We start from the raw sequence: 13,370 nt of genomic DNA on the forward strand, positions 1-13,370 counted from the left end.
ATCTTCTATATAAACATAGATAACTACAATAAACCTACTCTTAGTACAGCTTGACTTTTCTTAGCCATCTGTTATATTTACATAACCAGAGTCCAGGCTGTTCCCTGGGGCTCCATAACTTAATCAAGTACTCTGTTTACACAGTCATTTATTCCCTGAGAGCTACCTCTAGTGATGAAGTTTACACTGCTGAATCTATCAATTAGTCCTAGTTACTAGCCAATCAGTTAATAAAGCTGGAAAGCTAGGCCAGAGAGGAAAATCTTGAAGTTCTTCCGACTGCCTTAATATATTATTTAAAAATGCTAAAATTGACTAATTCCTTCATTTGTTATTATTATTATTTTTTCAGTCTCAGAAAAACTTGAGACTATAATAGAGATTCAACAAAAACGGTTATAGACCAAAATGAAGGGACAGTCATTTAAAACCAATAAATACCCTACTAAAAGTTGCTCTTTTAAAATTACCACAACCAATTCCAAATACTTTCAGTGATAAAATACTCATTTCCAAAAGACAAAAACATTTGTGATCAAAATTCTAATTAAAATAATTGCTGTACTTACTGTTGAGTTGATGTATGCATATATATGTACTTGTACACTTGTACAGATATGTATATTATATATTTAATAGTGTATTTCTATATAATAATTTATATTAGAGATGTTAATAATTAATATTACTATTAAATGTGTGTAATACATATTGAGGTATGCATATATATCTCAAAGTAGCACAGCATTACTACTTATCTCTTAATAAACATTGTATTCTACATGGAGGATATTAGATAATTCAGTTAAGTACGCCTCCTCCACTCCCATTCCCAGACTTAGATCTGTGTGTATGCGTTTTCTTTCAAGTAGGACATTTAAAATAAACGATGATTGTAAAGGCAAAGAACAGAAATTGAGTTACTTCAATTTTGTCATTCTATGTGACCACTTGTATTTTTTTTAATTAATCAACTTTATTTTTAGAAAAATTTTAGATTTGCAGAAAACATTGAGCAGATAGTACAGATAGTTCTGATCTGAACCTCTCCCCTACACAGTTTCCCCTATTATTAGTCTGGTATTAGTGTGGTACGTTCGTTATAATTAATGAACAAATATTGACTGATTGTTATTAACTAAATTTTATAGTTTCATTAAGTTTCACCCTTCATGTTGTAAAGCTCTATGGGTTTTGACAAATGCATAATGTCATGTATTAACTGTTACAATATCAAACAAAATAGTTTTGCTGCCTGCCCTAAAAATCCCTGTTTTTCACCTATTAAGGCCAACTTCTACTGCCTGGACAAACATTGGTCTTTTTTACTTTGTCTCTACAATAGTGTTATATTTTCCAGAATTGTATATAGTTAGAATCATACTGTATGTAGGCTTTTCAGACTGGCTTCTTTCACTTAGAAATTTTCATTTATGTTTCCTCCATCTTTTCATGGCTTTAAGCTCACTTTTTATTACTGAGTAATATTTCATTTTATGGAAGTACCACCATTTGTTCTCCATTAATCTTTGAAGGAAGTCTTTATTGATTCAGTTTTGGGCAATATTATACATAAAGATGCCTTAAACATTCATGTCAGGTTTTGTGTGTGGTAATAAATTTTCAACTCATTTGGATAAATACCTGGGAGCAAAATGCCTGGATTTTACAGTAAGAGTATTCCTAGCTTTGTAAAAAAACTGCTAAACTGTCTTCCAATGTGGCTTGGCCATTTGGCATTCTCAACAGCCATGAAAGAATTATCTGTGGTTTCTCATCCTCATCAACTTTCCATATTTACACTTTTAATTTGTTTTTTAATTCTTGCCATTTTAAAAGATGCATAGTGGTATCTCATTGCTGTTTAGTTTGCAATTGCTTAATAACATGATGTTAAATGCCTATTCTTATGCTGATTCATCATTTTAGATAATAGTATTTATAGAGATTTCAGACCTGGGTTGGATGATTTGAAAGTGGGTCGTACAAGTTGGGGAACTGATTGAACTTGGACAGAGTTTCTAACACTATAGATTTGCATTGATTTGTACCACGTGGCAGGGGACCGGAAGTGAATGAAACTTGATAAACAAGAATGTTACAACAGTTTAAAGTTCAAATTTCCAGGGACTAGTATTTTATACTGAGAAATACGTTGATTTCAGTTAACATAATGTATTCTTAAACTTTCATATTTGGAAGTGCCTCAAAAATGCCTGACATTCACAGAAACTCTGGAGAGAATCACACAATTTCCCAAGCTAAAATATTTTCCAGTGGGTCATTTGATTGAAATAGTATGGCCTCTTGAATTTGCTAAGATCCACAAACAAAACAACATAAGGCAACACAAAATAATTGTTTGAAAAATAACAAATCGCAATGATGGAGAAATAGTCACTAAAAATAATATTTTGACAAGTAATTCTTTTTGACACTCCTTACTATCTTTTCCTTGTTTTGTTAGCATCATTTAAAGAGAAGCAGCAACACATATGGACACAATTCAAAGAGGAAAATAGATGAAGTAAAAGCCCAGATCACAGATTAAAACATTATCTGTTTGGTAAATGAACAATAGCTTCAGGGAGCCATGCACATAGTTCAGTGACCTTGCCTCGCTTAGCAAACCAGTAAATATTTCCTTTGCCACAGCTCTCTCTGCATACCCTAGAGTACTTACAGCTATCTCTAGAATATAGTTGTCTCAATTTTCACAAACTGTCAAATGCTGAGATATGTCATTTTCTTTTTATATTTATGGGTAGCTTAAATTCCTGAGGGGATGAATTACTGAAGATAGTTAAAGATGGTAAGACAAGAAATAATGGCCCGAAACATGAAGAAAGAATGCTTAAGCTAGATAAGATGAAGAAATTCTTAGTCATGAGGTCTATGAGGCAGTCAAATAGGGTACCCAGGGAGGTAGTCAAGATATCATCACAAAACAGTATTCAAACTCAAGGGAAAATTAAAGAGACAGCTCTGGATAGGAGAACAATAAATCGTATGATTAGGCAAGGAAGAAATAATCTACTATAGATTACTCAATATTCAGCTTTTGAATAGTTAGCCTATGCAAAATGTTAATTCTAATTGGGATAAAAGTATCACATTTTAAGAACTAACAATACATTTAAAAAATGATTTTTAAAGGCTTCAATCCATATTGATTCAACAAATATTCATGAAGTATCTACCAGCTACCAACCCACTTTTCTAGGCTTATTTAATACATACTCAGATAGCACATAGTTGTATGAAATGTTGGTTTCTAATAGTCTACTGATGATATTAGTTGATGACCTCAAACAACATGCATATTTAAAATACACTAAACACTTCATTTGTTTAGCATCATATAGAAATATGTATTAGTACTTGATACACATTTTTCTGCAAATGGCATGCTATTTCTTAATTGCTATAAATTGTGCCAATCAAGTTGCCTAATTTTTCCTACTGTTTCATTATGCTGTTCAATAGAGATAATTAATGGCTCATGTTTTATTTGTACCTATTAATTTTTGTATCCTGTAATAATTAAATATAAATACTATATTTTAAAAAACTATGCCACACAAGTCCTATAAGCAGCATGCCATTTATGGATTAGGTTAAACAAAGCTAAAGTAAAATTTGAGGTATACTTGATGCACAAATCACTGCTATTATTTAATTTACAGTTTGCTAAGTTTTGATATTTATGTGTGCCTTGCACCCATCACTACAGTCAAGATAAGGAGCATATCTTTCACATTCTAAAGTGCTCTTTTTTAATCCCATCCTCCCTCCCTTCCCCAAAATATAACCATCGTCAGACAACCATTGGCCTGCTCTCTCCCACTATGGATTGGATTGAATACTCTAAAATTTTATATACATGGAATCATAAAGTACACACTCTTTCTTGTCTGGCTACTTTAACTCACCATAATGATTTATGTGATTTGTCTATGCTGTTGAGTGTATCAATAATAATCCATTTAGTTTTAACATTGAATAGCACTCCATAGTATCGATGTGTCATCATTTGCCTGTCCTTTCACCTACTCATGGATATTTTGGCTGTGTTGGTAGTGTGGGGCTATTACAAATAAGACTTCTATGAATATGCATGAAAAAGTCTTTGTATAGACATATGCTTTCACTACTTTGCATAAATACTTCAGATTAGGATTACTGGAACCTATATTTAAAGTTTCAGAAAACAAACTATAAAAATTATGGTTTTACATTTCAACCACCCGTAGGACAGTCTTGTGTGGAGATCTTTTTAATTTTATCCATTTAACTATGTGTATAATGATATCTCACTCTGCTTTTAGATGACTAATGGTGTTGAGTATCTCTTATGTGCTTATTTGCAATTCATGCATCTTCTTTCATGAAGTGTCTGTTCAAATATTTTGTACTTGTTTAATGATTTATGGGTTGACTAGTGAATTACTTAGACTTGTTTTTATTTTCTTAGTGTCCTTTAAATAGCAGAATACCTTAATATTGAAAAGGTTATATTTTCCATTTTTAAAAATTTCATGGATCATAATTTTGGTATCTAAAAAAATTATCAGACTCAAGGTCATAAAGATATTCTGCTATGTATTATTCTAGAAAGTTTATGTTTTAGATTTTACACATAAATTTATAATCCATTTGAGTTAATTTTTGTATATTTTAAGATGTATATGCATTCAAGTTTATTTGTTTATTGCATGTGATTTCCAATTCTTCCAGCACCATTTACTGACTATTTTTTCTTTGAAAAGTTGCCTTCATAGTTTATCAAAAATAAACTGACCGCCCATGCATGGATCTATTTCACAATTCACCATTGTGTTCCATTGATTTATTTGTCCATCTTTAGCATAGTACCCACTTTGTTGCTATCTATTGCTTTGCAATAAGTTCATTTGTCAGTATCTTTATAAAGACTACAAAAATTTTGACTGGAATTACACTGAATCAATAAATCAACATTGAGAGAATTGTCCTTTTAACTATATTGAATTTTTTGATTCATGAATGCTATATCTCCAAGTATTTAAATCTTTAATTTATTAAGCAACAATTTATACATTTTAGTGACTATGTCTTTTACAACTTTTACATATTTATAGCTACATATTTCTAATGTTTTCATGTCTGTTTATTTTCTTTTTTCAACTTTCAAGTTTAGGAAGTACATGTGCAGGTTTGTTATATGGATAAACTGCGCATCACTGAGTTTGAGGTAAAAACGATCCTGTCACCCAAGTAGTGAGCATAGTACCTGATAGGTAGATTTTCAACCCTGATCCCCCTCCCACCCTCGCCCCTCTTGTAGTCCCCACTGTCTATTGCTCTCATCTTTATGTCCAGGTATACTCAATGTTTAGTAGGCACTGGTCTCCTTTGCCCCAGCTGAGGGATCCTGCCCTCCCCAGTGAAAGTCTCACAGCACAGCTGACCTGCCCTCACCTGATAATTTCACTTGTAGCCCAGATCCCTTATAAAAATCAAACCCCCACAGTCCTGTGATATTCCCTTGGCCTCCCACCACCTAAGTGTTCTGCCTGCCCCAGCCTGTAATTTGGCCTGTGACCCGGAGACAGGCTCACCTCTCCCAGCACCTTAACTCTGGGCTAGCCTGACCCTGGTCCAGCCCCTTCAGGACTCATACACACTGGTCCAGCAGGCCACCTAGATGGTCCAGCAGGCCATCTAGGGGCTAAGAACTGAGGAGCTACTTACTCCCATTCCAACTCTCCAGACACCTCAACACTTCCCCCAAGGACTGATATTGGACTGAGTCGACCAGTCAGCATCACCACAGCCAACACCCACTCACATGGGTGCAAAGGTAGAGACCCTTCCCCCTTTACAGGAAGCAAGAATACTGCCACACTGGAGAACAGACGAGTTTTAAAGCTATCTGCATTGTGCTGAGTATCAAGCTTGCATCCTGAAAACACTCCCCTGGAGAGTTGCAAAATAGGCATTCCCATGGCTCTCAACCACATTGTGGTCTGGAGATGGAACTAGGTGTCGCAAGCCCTGGAAGAGGCATATGATAGCAAAATGTATCACATCCTTGCATATCTAGGACAAGGAGTCAGTATACTCCCCTCACTGCCTCTGAAGAGACCCCAGCATGCTTCACGAGGAGCTCTTCCCAGGCACCTTCATCAGGGCTGGTGCCTGAGCTCACCATTGGATATTCATGGACAAACTGGGGGCTCTAGCACTGTCCAACTATCCCTCCCCACTCATGCAGGACAGCAAGAGGGACACCAGGTATCCTACTTGTCCAGACCTTCACCTGAAACAACAGAAAGCACCTCACAGAAAACAAAGATAACGTCCATACCCATCTCCTTGAATGGCAGCTGGTTCTTACCTGCAAACACCACCTACTGACGTATAGGTCAAACTGCACAGCCCTATACAAAAATCTACTGAGAGAAGTGCACAAGACTAGAAACAAAGCAAAGAGACCCTACCCAACACAGCTCCCTCCAGATGAGAAGGAACCAGGATAAGAATTCTGTCCATGAAATATTTGAAAGTGGTGACATCACCAAAAGATCACCCTAACTCACCCTAGCTCTCCAGCAATGGTCCCAAACCGCAGTGGAAACTCTGAAATGACAGATAAAGAATTCAAAACATACATTGCATGGAAGCTCAACAATATCCAAGACAAGATTGAAAGTCAACACAAAGAAACTTCTAAAGTAATCTTGGAAATGAGAGAAGAGAGAAGTATCTTAAAACAAATCAATCAGAGCTACTAGAACTGAAAAGCTCACTTAAGGAATTTCAAAATACAACTGAAACCTTTATCAATAGACTAGACCAATCAGAAGATACAATTTCAGAGCTTGAAGATAAGCCTTCCAAACAAACCCAGTCAGGGAAGAATAAAGAAAAAAGGAATTTTAAAAATGAACATATTTTCCAGGAAATATGAGATTATGTAAAGCAACAAAACCTATAATTTATTGGCATTTGTGAGAGGCAAGTAGAAAAAGCAAACAACCTGGAAAACATATTTGAGGAAATAAGTCAAAAAATTGTTTCCTAATCTTGCTAGAGAGATAGACATCCAGATACAACAAAAATCCAAAGAAAGTCTACAAGATAGTACACAAAACGAACATCACTAGGGCAGCAGACATTCTAAGGCAGGTGACCCCAATGCCTGTGCTGTGAACCAGTACTGGTTTGGAATCAGTACTGTTAGGAATCAGGCTGAACAGCAGGAGGTGAGCATTACTACCTGAGTTCCACCTGCTGTCAGATCAGTGGTGGCATTAGATTCTCTTAGGAGCATGAACCCTATTATAAATGATTCATGCAAGGGATCTAGATTGGGTACCCCTTATGAGAATCTAACTAATGTCTGATGATCTGAGGTGGAACAGTTTCATCTCAAAACCATCCCCTACTCCCCAGTTTGTGGAAAAACTGTCTTTCATAAACCCTGTCCCTGATGCCAAAAACGCTGGGGACCACTGGTCTAAGGTAAATACTAACAAAATCTTAAAGGCAGCTAGAGAAAAACATTAGATAACTTATAGAGGGAACCTCTTTAAGCTAACTTTGAATTTTTCAGCAGAATCCTTACAGGCCAGAAGAAACTGGGGGACTATTTTTGGCATTATCAAAGAAAATAAACTCCAAACAAGAATTTCATATGTCACCAAATTAAGATTTATAAGCAAAGGAGAAGTGAAATACTTTTCAGATAAGCAATCATTAAGAGAATGTATTACCACCAGACAAGCCTGACAAGGGATCTTACAGGAGTTTTAAACATGAAAATGAAAGAACAATACCTGCTGTCACAAAAATAGCAGCTAAATATATAGCCCACAGACCCTTTAAATCAACTACCAGTAAAAACTACAAAACAACCAGCTAACAAATTTACAATAAGATCAAAACCTCACGTATTCATATTAACCTTGAATGCAAATGATCTTAATGACCCAAGTAAAAGGTACAGGATAGCAAGTTGGATACCAACAAAACCCTTCCATCTGCTATCTTCAAGAGACCCATCTCACTCATAATGACACTCATAGACTCAAACTAAAGGATTGGAGAGGGCTGGGAGGAGTGGTGCACACCTATAATCCTGGCATTTTGGGAGGTGGAGATGGGTGGATTGTTTACATCCAGGAGTTTGAGACCAGCCTGGGCAAAAAGAACATCTCTACACACATACACAAACACACACAAATAGACAGGTGTGGTGGCGCATGCCTGTAGTCCTAGCTACTCAGGAGTCTGAGGTGGGAGGATTGCTTCAGCCGAGGAAGCAGAGGTTGCAATAAGCTGTAATTGTACCACTATAATCCAGCATTCCAGCCTGGGTTACAGAGTGACACCCTGTTTCAAAAAAGCAGGAGGTATTGGTGAATGATTGTCACACAAACAGAAATCATGCTCCTTTTAGAAACATTGATTTAATTTCAATTTTTAATTTTTGATTGTTTCAAAAATTTCATCCTTCTGTGTTAATTTTGTACCTTGAAATATTGCTAAATATATTTAGTACTGTTAATAGCTTTTGGTAAAGTGCATAGAATTCTCTATATAAATGATCACACTATCTGCAAATAAGGTAACTTTTTTCTTCACAAAAATCGATGTTTTTTTTAATTTATTTTCCTTGCTTATTGAACTGCTTAGAAGTACAAGTACAATGTTGAGTAGAAGTCTTGAGAGCAGTCATCCTTTCCTTATTCCTAAGCTAGTCTGGAAATCATAATTTTTTTCATAATTAAAAATGTTAAACAGAATTTATACATTCTCTCTAGCTTCTCTTTATCCAGTTTTAAAAGTCCCCATATATTTGAGAATTTTGAGTAGAATGATGTATACTTTGTCAAAAACAATGTCTATTATTATGGCTTTTTTCCTGCAATGATTTTTAGTGTCAATATTTTCCTCTCGATCTATGCAGGCTGAAAACTATTGATTTACATGGGCAACATTATGGAATTTTGAATGAGACAATGACTTGAATATAAGCATTAACATGCTTCCCTTTATTTGGCTCATGGATTATCAGAGTTTCATATATAGGGAATGACTAATTAAGAATCAAGAAAACTTTGAAAATAAACTGCAATTCCAGATAGAGAGGGAAATGCAAGATAACAGAGTAGAGGGCTACACCAATTGTCCCCCCAGCAAGGACACCAATTTAACAAATATCTACATACACACACACACAAATCTTCATAAAAAACAAAAATCAGACGAGCATTCATGGTATCTGGAGTTAGCTTTATATTGATAAAAGAAGCACTGAAGAGGTGAAAAAGAAAAAAACAAAAACCATCTTGTGCTGCTGATACCACTCTTCTACAATTCCCAGGCAGTAGCCACATGATACAGAGAGCATTCCTGTGCTCTGGGGAGAGAAAAAATGAAGCTATTGTGAGGCGTTAAACTCAGTACTGCCCTGTTATAGTAGAAAAAAAAAAAAAACAGACCAAAATCAGCTGACATCCGCCTATGGAGTGAGCATTTAAACAAAACCTAGATAGAGGGGAATCACTAATCTCAGCAGTCAGAATTTGAGTCCCCGTGTGCCTCGCCACCATTGGCTAAAGTGCTCTGGAGCCTAAAATATAGTTAAAAGGCAGTCCAGGCCACAAAGTCTGCAACTCCTAGGCATGTCCTAAGGCCGAACTGGGTCAAGAGCCAGAGGACATAGTGGGCATGCAACTGGGATACTAGCTAGGGCAGCTAAGGTAGTGCTGGCATCACCTTAGCGGTACCCCTAGACTGAGCAGCTCATGGCAAAAAAATAAAAAAAAAAAAAAAAAAAGCCCTTCTTTCCACTTGAGGAAAGGAAAGAGAAGAGTAGGGAAGACTTAGTCTTGCATTGCATTTTGAATACCAGCTAGCTCAGCCACAGCAGAATAGGCCACTGGACAGAGTCATTAGGCCCCCACACCAGGCCATAGCTCCAGATGACATTTCTACACACATCCTTGGCCAGAAGGAAACCTGCAGCTTTGAAGGAAAGTACCCAGTCCTGGCAGGATTCATCACCTGCTAATTCTAGTTTTCATCAAGAAGGAAATCTCACTTCCTTCCTCTAAGTACTTTTAGACCTAATCTCATATTATCCAATGTAAAAGTGTTAAACTATTTCTTAAAATCATGTATATATTTTATATATTTTTATTTCAGAGTCTGTCTGCCAATTGCTAACAGTCTAACCAAATTTCTCTTTCTTCCAGGTATATAGTCATGCTAACTGTGTCTCTGTGTGTTTATAATTAATAAATACATCGTATATTATATGTACTTATTACATACACTACACATATATATTCTATGTATATATTAAGTAAATATACGAAACACTAATATTCAGTAATATAAAGAGATTTTTCTGCTCAGTAAAATTTTTTTAATGTGAATATTCTCAAATTAGCTACTTGTCTTGGAAGTTAATATTCTTAAATAAATTCTTTCTTTAGTGTCATCTAAAATATAAATTTATTAGTTTTGTGATTTAGAAATTTGACTCTGAGTCATAGAATCCAAGTTTAAATATTGGTTCAAATATTTATTAGTTGTGAGACCTGAGGCATGTTATTTAATATCTCAACACTTCAATTTTTTCATCTGTAAAATGGAAAGAATAGCAGTAGTTATTTAAAAAGTTATTATGTGGATTAAATTAGTAAACCTTATAAAGGATCTGGTACACTATATGAATACACAATAATAGTTAACTAGACATTTATTTACAGCAGTGATTTGTGCATGTTTCTACCCCCACAAGAATATATCTTACAATTTCACCAAAGGAAAACAACACAATAAAAAAATTTATATAAATTGTGTCATGCTCTCTGGCACCACTTTTTATTGCTTTATGCCTAACACAGTGACCACAGAATGAAGCCTAAGAATTTCACATATGCCACGTAATCAAGATAAAATCTATAAACAGTCCAAAGCTAAAGAAATATAACCAAAGTTAAAAGCATCAAACTTAAACAAAAGCTAAATTGAACCAATCAAAATGAGTATTATGGCATTTTATGATTTTGTTTAGCTAGTGATAATTCAATATTGACAAAATCAAAATTAAAGTAATTGCCAAAACGTTATATCATCAGCCAAAGTAAATGAATAATTTATTTATTTTTTTTAAATAGCATAAGGAAGAATGGTGTTTTAATTTAAGAGAGCACTACAACATAGATAAGAGTGATAATTCCAACTTTGTTCTTGAATTGTGGAAACTGTACTGCATTGTAAACAATGAAAAAACAATTTTCTGTACCTATGACAAAGTTCATAATGCATCATTTGATGAAAGAGTGAACAAGTAATAGCCCAAACTACAATCAAGAGGTGAGGCAGTATCACTGTTACATAGTGAAATCTAAGATATTACGACTGTTATCTTATAAGAGGAGTGATATATTTATAATATAGGTCTGGAACAGCATTTTTATTCTATTTCTATATTTGGAGAATTCAGCAATGTAAATATGGTAGTGACCTAGTCATATTTGTTTCAAATATAATGATTAGAAAGTAATACATTTTAAATTTACTAGATTATAATTTCCAAACTCCAATTCTGTGGGCCGATATATGATTTAGATGCAGGCCTCTGAGTTGTGTTTCATAATATAATGTATATAGGTTAATTGGAGGGCATAAAGAATCATTCATTCCTTCTTCCATATCCACATTTTGACTATGAAAATTTAGAGTTATGAAAGGAGCTACTTCTTGACCTTTATATTCCCATTAGGTTAATAGTCAGTCTCATGTTATAAAAATCATACTTCTCGATAAATGAAAATCAGCCCTACAACATCATCAATAATTTCATAAACATAGTATTAGCATGTTCCTTCTCTGAGAAAAAAAAAAAATCTGGAAAAAATTCATACTGTTCCCGATAAATTCTTTCCATTTTTCCAAATTAGTTCTACTTAATTTGTAATTAATAAGTACATCGTGAAGTTACAAAGAACTCCTATAGCAAAAACATTATTTAAAGTACTTTCTATGTGTTGAATAGATTTTACCTAGATTTCTCTCTCATGGTCAATATCTCCTAAATGATCATTTAGTACTTTAGATTCTATAAAGTGCAGAGAAACTGAGGTTAAAATAGAGGTTTTCTCAATATATTTGCATGAATGAAATATGCAAAAATTGATGCTAAGAAATTATTTAGGGCAACAAAGGCAGGATCATCCATTTAACCCCTTCAGAGATTGAACATGAAAAGCAGAGTTGCATGCTCACAGTTTATAATTCTGTGTTATCTTTCATAAGATATGAGTTTAAACTGATAAAAGAAAGAGCCTCAAAGATAACCAGTGTAGGATTACATTAACAAAACTGATAAGAAAAGCATTTGGTTATTGTCATGTTACACTGGTATAATTAACAGAGGAAGTAAGAAACATATGAAAACAGAACAAGTGCTGAGTGTGCATGTCTTAAAGGGCAGAATGTGACACTGATAAACAGAAATAAGATCTAAGAAAAACTTTAGTAAAAACCAATTAAATATTAGCCCAAAATTTAACTAATTTTGTAAAAATTAAGACATATAAAGAAATATATATATATATATATATATTTGAGATGCAATCTCCCTCTGTTGCCCAGTCTAGAGTTCAGTGGCATGATATCGGCTCACTGTAACCTCCAACTCCCAGGTTCAAGTGATTCTCCTGCCTCATCCTCCCAAGTAGCTGGGATTACAGGCCTGTGCCACCATGCCTGGCTAATTTTTGTATTTTTGGTAGAGACTGGGTTTCACCATGCTGGCCAGGCTGGTCTCAAACTCCTGACCCAAGGAGATCCTCCCACCTCAGCCTCCCAAAGTGCTAAGATTACAGGTGTGTGAGCCACTGCACCCAGCCAATAATTTTTTTACATCATTTGAAACTATCACCTATTTTGAAGTATATTCTATTACAAAATAACACCTTGATTTTTCTTTGAACTTTCTGAATTCTTGCTTCTCTTTGATTCTACTGTTCATCCAATTTACCATTAGAACCTAAAGCCCAGCATTAAATTATTTTATTACAATGTTAGATATAGATGATTCAATATCTACAGTGAAACAAAGTGCCAAGGATTTATATCTAGAATGTACGATGAATGCCATAAATTAAAAAGAAGAAATAGAAACTTAAAAGAAAAAAGGGAAAGAGATTTAAAGATTTTCTTTTGGAAACAAAGATAATCAAATAGACAAGAAGCATATGAAAAGTTGCTTACCAACACTGGTCATCAAGTCATAGAAAAATGGCTTTATTGTTATAATGACATACATCTGCACACCAATTTTAAATAATGAAAACATATTAAAATAT

The sequence above is a fragment of the Macaca thibetana genome, chromosome 5 (genome assembly GCF_024542745.1).
Source record: "Macaca thibetana thibetana isolate TM-01 chromosome 5, ASM2454274v1, whole genome shotgun sequence".
In the NCBI taxonomy this organism is placed as follows: Eukaryota; Metazoa; Chordata; class Mammalia; order Primates; family Cercopithecidae; genus Macaca; species Macaca thibetana.